This window comes from Peromyscus eremicus, chromosome 19, assembly GCF_949786415.1.
Source record: "Peromyscus eremicus chromosome 19, PerEre_H2_v1, whole genome shotgun sequence".
Lineage (NCBI taxonomy): Eukaryota > Metazoa > Chordata > Mammalia > Rodentia > Cricetidae > Peromyscus > Peromyscus eremicus.
The window spans coordinates 70831432-70841782 of NC_081435.1; the positions used below are offsets into that span (position 1 = coordinate 70831432).

General features: G+C 41.8%; 1 long non-coding RNA gene across 1 annotated transcript in view; it reads right to left on the reverse strand.

The window, feature by feature from the left end:
* Nucleotides 1-9964, reverse strand: part of LOC131895545 (uncharacterized) — a 32044-nt gene extending 22080 nt beyond the window's left edge. Inside the window, exons 1-2 of the long non-coding RNA XR_009375211.1 lie at nucleotides 8096-9964; nucleotides 2607-2953 (exon numbers count right to left, since the gene is read on the reverse strand). This is a non-coding gene — a long non-coding RNA (uncharacterized LOC131895545). The remainder of the gene's footprint in view (nucleotides 1-2606; nucleotides 2954-8095) is intronic.
* Between the last annotated feature and the right edge of the window lie 387 nt (nucleotides 9965-10351).

Below are 10351 nucleotides of genomic sequence, written 5' to 3' on the forward strand. Positions count from 1 at the left end.
AGGTTGGACAAAAGAGAGGTGTGGGAGGAGGGAAGGAGAAGAGACGGGGAGAAGGGAGTGGGAGAAGGAGGGAGGCAGAGAGAGACAGAAAGAGGCATGTCTGCCCAGGCCCACGAGGTATCTCACCCCTCTTGAGGTCAGGGCCTTCCTACTGAGGACGGACACAAATGCAGTTGCATCTACTCATAGAAATCTTGGTACCGTACAACCACCGCCTCAGCTATGACTTGGTGATAGTGCATTAGCAACTGTTGGTGGAACCGCTGCCGTACTAGCTTTCAGTGCTGAGCGCAGACGCTACCATTTATCATCAAATCAAATGGTTCCATTGCTTCAGCACTGTTCATTCCTAGAGCCCCCAGTTGTTACCCCAAAGCCAACAAAAAGAACCATTTTTGTCCAGGTCATTATTCCTTTGAACTGCATCTGTTGGTAAACATCTGTCACGCTGACTTTGTGGAGTAAAGTTATATTATATCTAGCATCATGTTTGCAAACCGAGTTGGCAAAAAGTTGCAGCCTGAATAATTCTCACAGTTAGTTTTGAAAGGAGAAAGTTTGAAAGTTGAATGCAGCACCCTCTCCCCACTGCGAAAAGGCTACAGCACTGTGCTCGATTACGACAGAGGCTTCTTTCATTTGGAAGGCTTAGCTGCCCTTCCACTCCTCAGCCTCCCCCCATTACTGGAGGCTTCATCTAGGGCATAGCTCCATAGACTGTGGACTGTGATCCCCAAAGGGGTTTGCAGCTCAATATGGGGGTAGCTATACATTTGAAAACATTGAAAGATTTCTGACTTTGTGCTGACCAAAAATTTGTGTGTGTGTGTGTGTGTGTGTGTGTGTGTGTGTTATGTACATCTCACAACTTCACTGCTGCCTTGAGTCTAAATATGAAATGTATACACTTTGTGCTGTACATACCTCCACAACATGCAATGTCAGCACAGCCTGCCTGAAATGCCTAGGCTCAGGATCAAGACTCTGATGTGTCATGAATCGTATATGTACTGTACTCACAGTCTGCTCTTTTAGAAACATAATGCTTTAATCACCCTAAATAAAAACAATAATTTTTAATTTTTTTAAATCAGTTCTCAGCATATGAGCATCAAGTTGGACCGTATTTGAATGTTTGATTTTTAAGGACTGCTATTTCAATTGCTGATTTGAGTTCCACTTTTAAAAGTTAAGTGGAGTTCGCTTTGGGATTAGGCTAGAATTCCAAACAGTTTATGAAGTGATCCTAAATACACTTCTGCCATTTTGTGAAGTGTCATTCTCAGCGTTGAAAGTTATAAGATAAAAATATTGATCAAGGAGCTGGAGAGAGGACTTAACCACTGAGTCATCTCTCTAGCCAAATTTAATTCTTTGTAAGAAAGTTGACAAGCACATCCATCTCAGCAGTATGTGCTCTAGTTTGCTTTCTGTTGATGTGTTAAAGACCACGACCAAAAGCATCCTGGGAAGGAAAGGGTCTACTTCACTTGGCAGCTTATCTTCCACCATAAAGGAAAGTCAGGGCAGGAACCTGGAGGCAGGAACTGAAGCAGAGCCCATGGAGGAACTGTTTGTTGGCTTGATCCCCATGGCTTGCTTAAATTTCTTCTTTACGCAACCCTTGACCATCTGCTCAGAGGAGGCACTGAGGCCAGGCCCTCCCACATCAGTCATGAATCAAGAAAATATCCCTGTAGACTTGCCTACACATCAGTCTGATGCAGATCTTTTCTCAGTTGAGGTTCCCTTTTCCCAGATGACCCTAGATTGCATCAAGCTAACAAAAAAACTAACCAGAATAATATGCAAATTTGATTTTAGCTTAGTAAGTTATAAAATTATATGTATACTTGTATTGGCTAGTTTAATGGCAACTTGACACAAACTAGAGTTATTTGAAAGGAGAGAACCTCAATTCAGAAAATATTTCCCTAAGACCCAGCTGTAAGGCATTTTCTTAATTAGTGATCAATGGGGGAGGGCCCAGCCCATGGTATGTGGTGCCATCCTTGGGGTTGTGGTCCTGGGTTCTATAAGAAAGCAGGCTGAACAAGACATGATGAGCAAGCCTGTAAGCAGCACCCTCCATGGCCTCTGCATCAGCTCCTGCCTCCGGATTCCTGTCCTGTTTGAGTTCCTGTCCTGACTTCCTCCAATGATGAACAGTGATATGGGAGTGTAAGCCAAATAAATCCTTTCTTTTCTAACTTGCTTTTGGTCATGGTGTTTCATCACAGCAACAGTAACCCTGGCTAGGACAATACCAAACAATTATTTTAAAGTGAATTTCTTTACAATTTATTTTGAGTAATTTTTACTTGCATACCTATTTTTTAGACCTTGATAAATAGAGTCATGGGAAATTTTCTTGGATGAACAAGAATTGTGAGTGGAAAAGGCTGAAAGCATGCATGCTTTTGAAGACAGGAATGGAAGATTCCCTATGCATAATTTTCTGTTCCAGTAGAAATGAAGTCTGAATCTGTCCTGAATGCACTTGATGGGGAAAAATTAGAGTTTCATGGTGCCTTCATTGGAAAACAGTTTCCTTACTTAATAATTATGGAGGCTAGGTAAGCCAGTCCACATGGGTGTATAATCACATTTCTGCAGATGTGCACGTATGTTTGAACCCATGGTTTCTTTGACACATCTGGACTCATGAAGAGGAAACATCATCACTCCATATTATGATGAAGAACTCCAAATGGAGCAGCCTTGACTGGTGAAGAAGTCTCCAGATCCTCCACTGATGACACCGAGACACCTCTAGGTTCAGTGGCCCTGGGAGATCCCATGTTTGAGGAAAGGACAAGCGAATCCTCTGAAGTCTTTCTTGGAGCACCTTCTTGGAGAGTTATGATGTGAATTTCTTTATAGTTTCTCTTGGTCTTCTGGAAGAACTTTCTTAGTCTAGAATATCTTCTTTTATGTCAGCTACTTTGGTTACCTGCAAAACCCAGAGTGGAGACGATGAGATCCACAACATGAAGTCACAAGAAGGAAGTGGGACTATTCGTGGGTCGTAAAGTAGACAGTGTCAGACCAATGTCCTTCCCAGGGTGTCTTAATCCCTGTACTTGGGTCTTCAGAGATGCCCCATAACAGAACATCAGTGGCCTTCAACCCTAGCCTTGTGGTCTGTGGAGAAACAGTGCAGAGAAAACTGAACTGAGGAGTAGGCAAGTAGATTAAGTTAAGTTTGAGCTAAACTAATGTTCTCCAGGTACCCAAGGAGTGCTTCAGGGGTGGGTTATGTGCTTGATAAGTAGAAAACTGCATTGTTGGGTAAGGGCTTCTGTTACCCTTTACAAACTCATCTCCCATGTTCTTCCAAGCTATCAAAGTCCTAAGGACCATGCATAGTTTATTAGAAAACCCCAGATCCTACCTCATGGTGGGAACACAGTGAGCATTTACTGCCTGGGCCACTGAATCTTGCTTAAATAGGATAATTAAAATGCATACATATTTTCAAGTAGTTTGATGCCTGGGAAAGAAGATGGCTTTCTTTCTAGATCAATTCCTGTAGACGGAACTGATTAGCATGACCATGATGACATTGACATTGTGTTTCTGCTCCATTCTCTATCTCCCTCCTCTAGCAGCCCTTTAGAAAGGATCCTGTTTAGTGATATACACGGGCATTCCTTGGACACCCTCACACATTCATTATAGTTTAGGGGTCTAACTCGGGCCATCTGCTCTTTCATAAAAAGTGATAGCTTTTAGATTCCTTTAATGTAGCTACTTATGAAGGATCATAGGTCTGTATAATAATTAGTCTTTTCCTACTAATTGGTGACAACTTGAATCCCCTTTTATCTGAGCATCAAAATGTTTTAAATATTAACTAGGCTTCACAGCCTCTCACAGTGATTTGTGCCATGTATTTGTGGAAGAAACGGGTCAACTGGTCAACTGAAGCAGAACCAGAGAAGAGATTGTGCAGGATTATGGGACCTGTCACTGGCAGCCACGTACACAGGTCACCAGTGCCTAGACCCAAGGCCAACAGAAAGTGGCTGTTTCTAAACTTCAGGATTCTATTCTACAGGAAAATGGCTTGACTCTAAACATGGAAAGTGCTTCATTTGATTTTTAAAAGTCAAGTCATTTAAGCAACTCATTTGGCATTTTGCTGGTAGGATCACACAGTAGACTGTAGTGAGCGAACCACTTCAGTGCTGGGACAGTGTTGAATATACTCACATCATGTGCTTAATTTAAATTTTAAATGAGACACACATCAATTGGTTGAATTTATCAACACATATACCCATGTCTTTGCTTGTAGGAGTAGTTATTATCTTAATAAAACGTACCCATGTGCTTATTATGTATATTTATACTTGATTATGTTAACAAGTTATAGTAAAACAATTGTTTAAATTATGTGAAATTTAAATATGATAATTATTAAAATCATATGCATTGAGTATATAATTTCTATACAATTGTTAGGTGATATAACACATATTTTAAGATGAGGTCACTATTTGCTTAGTGTTTGGTTAACATTTGTTGATTGTTTTCTGGTTCACAAGCTTGAGTGAAGTCAACACCAACCATGAGTCAGTTTAGGGAAATGCAGAAATCAGCCTGAGAGGATCCACAGAGATGTGTGGGTGATGCAAAACGACCCTGTGACATGCATTCTAGGGATGCTACTTCTAACCTGGAGGTCAGGACACTTTTGCCCTTCTCACAGTACCATTTCAAGACAGGGAAATGTCTCTCCTACAGGCCCTGGGTTAGCTATGGAATGCCAGGCTGGGTAGCACCTTGCTTCTCCTTTTGTGATAGAGGACAGTAGGTCTGCTCTTAGGTCACCTCCAGGGCAAGGCTGGCCTTGAGGTGAGGTTTGAATATACCTGCTGAGATGCAAATGTGTGGTCTGAGGGTGACCATCTGAACCATCCTTATTAGTCCACAGTCAGTCTGTGAGGGAGGTTCCCAGGGTAGAATGGAAGGGAACTAGAAGAAGCAAGGGCTGATGGGTAGTAGGGTTAGGACAGATGTAAGGCTGAGGTCTCAATGAGGAACATCACAGTCAAATACAGGAAGTCAAAGGACAGAGACCACAAAAAGCCAGGGCATGGGGCAGCATAGAAGGAGCAGAAGACCTCCTATGTTGTCCTCACTGCGGAGTGAATGGGGTGTTGGGGTGCAGCTCACCCCTCTAAGCTGCATAGCTACAGAGATAGACTCTGACACGTTTCAAAGGGCAGGCGCTCTTAGCATTGTGCCAAGTATGACTCAAATCACGTGACCCCCTCACAGGAAAATAGTTTCAAGATCTCTCACACCCAACAAAGATAATTTTATTACAGAAATGCCACTTTCCACAAAGGAGACATGAAGTGTTCCTAATGTGTGAGAAAACAAGTTCCCAAGAACTTGCTTCCCCCTGGTTTGCTCAGCTTTCTTAAACACCCCAGGACCACCTTCCCAGGGATGGCACAGCCCACAGTGAGCCGCATCCTCCAAATCAATTTTTAATCAAGAAAATGCTCGGTAGCTTGCCTATAGGCCAGTTTTATGGAAATACTCAATTGAGGTTCCGCCTTCCCAGATGTATTTTAGTTTGTATCATGTAAACAAAAACCAACAATGTCACAGCCACTGACATACAGATCCATGCTGTGAAGGCTTAGATTCTTCTGTAGACTCTAGGAAGGAGTTCATTGTCCTGCTGCTTGAGCTTCTAAAACCACAGACACACATGGACCACGACTCTGCCTTCCATCTTCAAAGCAAGCCGAGTGGCTCCTCCAATTCTCTGTTTTCTTTCTCCTTTATCCTCTTTCTTTCTCTCTCTGTCCTTTGTGATGACAATAGTCCCGTGCGCACAGTTTAGTGTGATCTTCCCATCATGGCTCCTTCATCACATCTGTATCCTTTTGATACACACACAGGTGTCAAGGGTCCCTATGGAGCTCCTTGGGGTGTTATCCTGACGACCACATGGTAGGTATCCTGGTGCAGAGTAAATAGAGGGCACTCATTGAGCCCAGTGAGCCAGTTAGACTCTGAGAGACCCCTTAAAGGATTACACCAAAGAGCAGGAACATGGAAGGCAAGGAGGAGAGGAGGAGAGAAGGACCAGCAGCAAGAGGAGGAGGGACTTCCTCTTAGAGCAGAGGCAGTTTCCTGGCAAGGCTGCAGAACACGCTGCAAGTAACACTGAAATGCCCTATAAAGATAAAGTGATGAGCGGAATGATTCCAGAAACTGACCCAATCCTCGGGTCCCTTAAGACAGCCTCTAAGACGGCAGTATATGACCATCTGAGACACGGAGCAAATGCTGTAGACACGATTGTATAGGTTTGTTGTATTTTTTTATTGGTGTGTATGCGTGTGTTAGTGTGTGTTCTGTGTACATGTGAATGTGGATATCCTCAGAGGCCAAAGGTTGTTAGAGCTCTGGGGACTAGTGTCACATGTGGTTGTGAACTGCCCATCATAGGTCTGGGAACTGAAATGGGTCCCCCAAACTCTGTTTAGTGAAACAAGGGTTGAATATAGTCTAGAGTTTCCAATATACATGGTTGGCCTTTCAACGGCCTCCACAAGCAACCACATTGGGCAGGACAGCAAGAGGAGATGTAGAAGATGTGTGCAGAGGGGTTGGCCGTGAAAGGCAAGGCTCTGCATGGCCTGGCATTGGACATCTGCTGGAGGAGCTCACAGCTCACCACAGGGAAAGGATTCCGCACTCGGTCTCAGGACAAGAACAGCATCAGAGAATTCCTCTCTGCAGATTCCACTCAGAACAAATGTCTCACACAGGGCCCCAGAGATAGGCAGTCAGTCACAAGCACTGTGTGTTAGGGAGGCTGCGGTGGGTGCTGGGTGAATGTGGGGACTTTGTGCTTTCCACACACAGAAACTCTTCTGCAGACAACTGCTAAGGAAAACACATTTCCTCTATGATGAACAAAATGTTTCTGTAATATTAATACAAATTCTTTGTAATAAAAACTTATAAAAACAATGAAATTTAAATGTCCTTAATCAGAAATTACAACTAACCAGAAAATTATATTTCACATAGATGGAAATTATAACAAAATGTTATTCAATGATTTAAAAATATATAAAGGAAGTGGGCTGTGGGGATATGCACCTTTAATCCCAGCACTCAGGAGGCAGAGGAAAGTGGATCTTTGAATTCAAGGCCAGCCTGATCTACATTGGGAGTTACAGGCCAGCCAGGGCTATTTTATGAGACCCTGTCTCAAAACATAAAATTACAAAATAAAATGAAGGAAAAGCCTACAGATGGCAATGCTAGACATGAGGGGAACAAGAAGGGAAATTAAGCATGTTAGAAAAAGACTTAGAAAGGAAGTTCACATTTGAAATTTCCCCTCAACTTAGTGGGTTTGGAACTGATTCAGCATCCACAGAACATACTTGCTGCAAAAATGAAAATGAATTATATGTATTTACACACATGTATGTATATGCAAGTGTACAAATATGTGATATATGTGCATTTATGTGTATATGCATGTTTAAATGTCTCTATATGTACATATGTGCATATACATATTTCTAAATATACATGCTTATGTGTATTCATATGCATGAACATGTCTCTCTAGTTATATGAGCATATGCATATGTATAAATACACATGCATATATTATATGTGTCTTTGCCTGTTTCCCATCAAACCACTGTTGGTAATATGGTGGTGGATTTTTTTATGTATATTATTATTTCAGGGCCCATCACTTGCTATTGGATAACCATAGGGTGGCTCTTCCCTGCGGAGACTGTTTTATCCTGTTATTCTCTTTCCTTAATTGCCTGCAGTTCTTTGTCTAGGGTTGAGGCCTTTGTGGTAGCCTGCCCTTCAATATCAGCACGTCTGTTGGTGTTGTGCTCATTCAGTCCATGTTGATTAGACTTCGTGGATGTAGCTTCCCTAACACATCTTGGAGATACAATCCCATACCCGACTTCCTGTTCCTCTGGCTCTTGCAATCTTTCTACCTTCTTTTCCCTGATGCTCCCTGAGTCTTAGATGGAATAATTGTGTTGTAGATGTTATCAGTAGGGACTGGGTACCGGGTGATCACCTGTTCTCTGGTTTGGATCAGTTGTAACTTTCTGTAATGGTCTCCACCTGTTGCAAAGAGATATTTCTTTGATGAGGAGTGACATCTGTATTTATCTGTGGGTATAAGAATAAATATTTAGAATGTAGTTAGGAATCATGCTGGTTTGGTAAAGTGGTGTATTGAGGAATATTTGTTAAATTGTGTAAAGATGTGTTGCTGTTTTACTTCTCCTGCCTAGGGCATCTGATTGGTCTAATAAAAAGCTGAATGGCTAATAGCAAGGGGGAGGTATATCAGAACTTCCAGGCAGGGAGAATAAATAGGAGGAGGAATTGAGGCTTGAGGGAGGAAGAAAGAAGAAAAAAGCAGATGACAGGGAGACGCCAGGGGCCAGATAGACACAGAGGAAGCAGAAAGTGGGACATATAGAACAAAAGAAAGGTAAGAAGCCTCAAGGCAAAATATAGATGGATAGAAACAGGTTAAATTAAGTTAAAAGAGCTAGTGGGACAAGCCTAAGCTAAGGTGGAGCATTCATAATTAATAATAAGTCTCCATGTCTTTATTTGGGAAGTTGATTGGCAGCTCAAAGAAAATTTCACCTCCAGCGGTGGCTGTAAGTTCTCCTCTAAGATTCGTGATTTCACCAACACTGTGCAGTTGGCTAGGTTTCTAGTGATTTCCCTCTTGTTGAGCAATCTTTAAGTGAAAGATTAGTTACCACCAAAGTATGTCTGTAACTTTCATAACCTTCGGATTATCATGCTATGCTGGTCTTTGTGGTTGATAGACACCATATTTGTAGATCATAGAACTATTGGTGGTTTTCCTCCATTGATCACTGGCATGGCACCTTCTGGTACCATGAAAACTAGTCCTTGAGGGTGAGGCTTTCAAGTCAGAACCATCTCATGTCCTCTGAGTCTTGTGTCCTAAGTGTATGGCATCCTCAAGAATAGATTTTCCAATTTGATGGAGAACAGGTTTTTAAAGTATGTCTTTATGATTCTCTGGGTTTCCTAGGTGCCTGTTGATATTTTCCTGTGGCAGTTTGAATGTAATTGGCCCCCATAATCTCATAGGGAGTGGCACTATTAAGAGGTGTGGCTTTGTTGAAGTGGGCGTGGCCTTATTGGAGGAAGAGTGTCACTATGGGGGCGGGCTTTGAGGTGTCCAATGCTCAGGATACAGCCCAGTGTCTCATTTGACTTCCTGTTGCCTGCAAGATGTAGTACACTATTTCTCCAGCACCACGTCTGCCTGCATGCTGCCATGCTCCCCACCATGATGACAATGGACTGAACCTCTGAAACTGTAAGTGAGCCACCCCAATTAAATGTTTTCCTTATCAGAGTTGCCATGGTCATGGTGTCTCTTCACAGCAATAGAAACCCTAACTAAGACAGTTCCATTTTTTTGTTTCTAATTTCACTAATTTAGACCTTTCATCTCCATTCTTTTAGTTTAATTTGTCTAGGGGTTCAACAATCTTACTGGTTTTTCTCAAAGAACCAACTCTTCATTTTAGTAATTTTTTTGTATGTTTCTTTTTCTTGTTTCTGTTTTATTGGTTTCTGTCTGGAGTTTGATTATTTCTTTCTGTCTACTCCTTTTGATGTTATTTTTTTCTTTTTTGTTCTAGAGCTTTTAGGTGTGCTATTAAGTTGCTGATATGGGATCTCTCTGATTTTTTATGTAGGTACTTAGTGCTCTGAATTTGCCTCTTTGAATCACCTTCATTGTATCTAATAGGTTTAGGTGTGTTGTGTTTTCATTTTCTTTCAATTAAAAAGTCTTAATTTGTTTCTTAATTTCTGTTGACCCATTTTTTTTCATTCAGTAGTGTATTGTTCAGTTTCCATGAGTTTTAAACTTTCTGCTGTTTCTGTGGTTGTTGATACACAGCCTTTTGTTTGTTTGTTTTTGTTTTTTTCGAGACAAGGTTTCTCTGTGTGTGTAGTTTTGGTGCCTGTCCTGGATCTCACTCTGTAGACCAGGCTGACTTGAACTCACAGAGATCCACCTGGCTCTGCCTCCCAAGTGCTGGGATTAAAGGCATGTGCCACTGCTGCCTGGCAATACACAGCTTTAATGTATCACAGTCAGAGAGGATGCAGGGTGTTATTTTCTTGTGTCTGTGAAGACTTGCTTTGTGTTCAAGTATGTGGTCAGTTTTGTAAAAAGTTCCATGAGCTACTGAAAAGAAGTTTTATTCTTTCGTACTTGGGTGAAATGTTCTGTAAACATATGCTAGGTTCTTTTGATTTATAACAT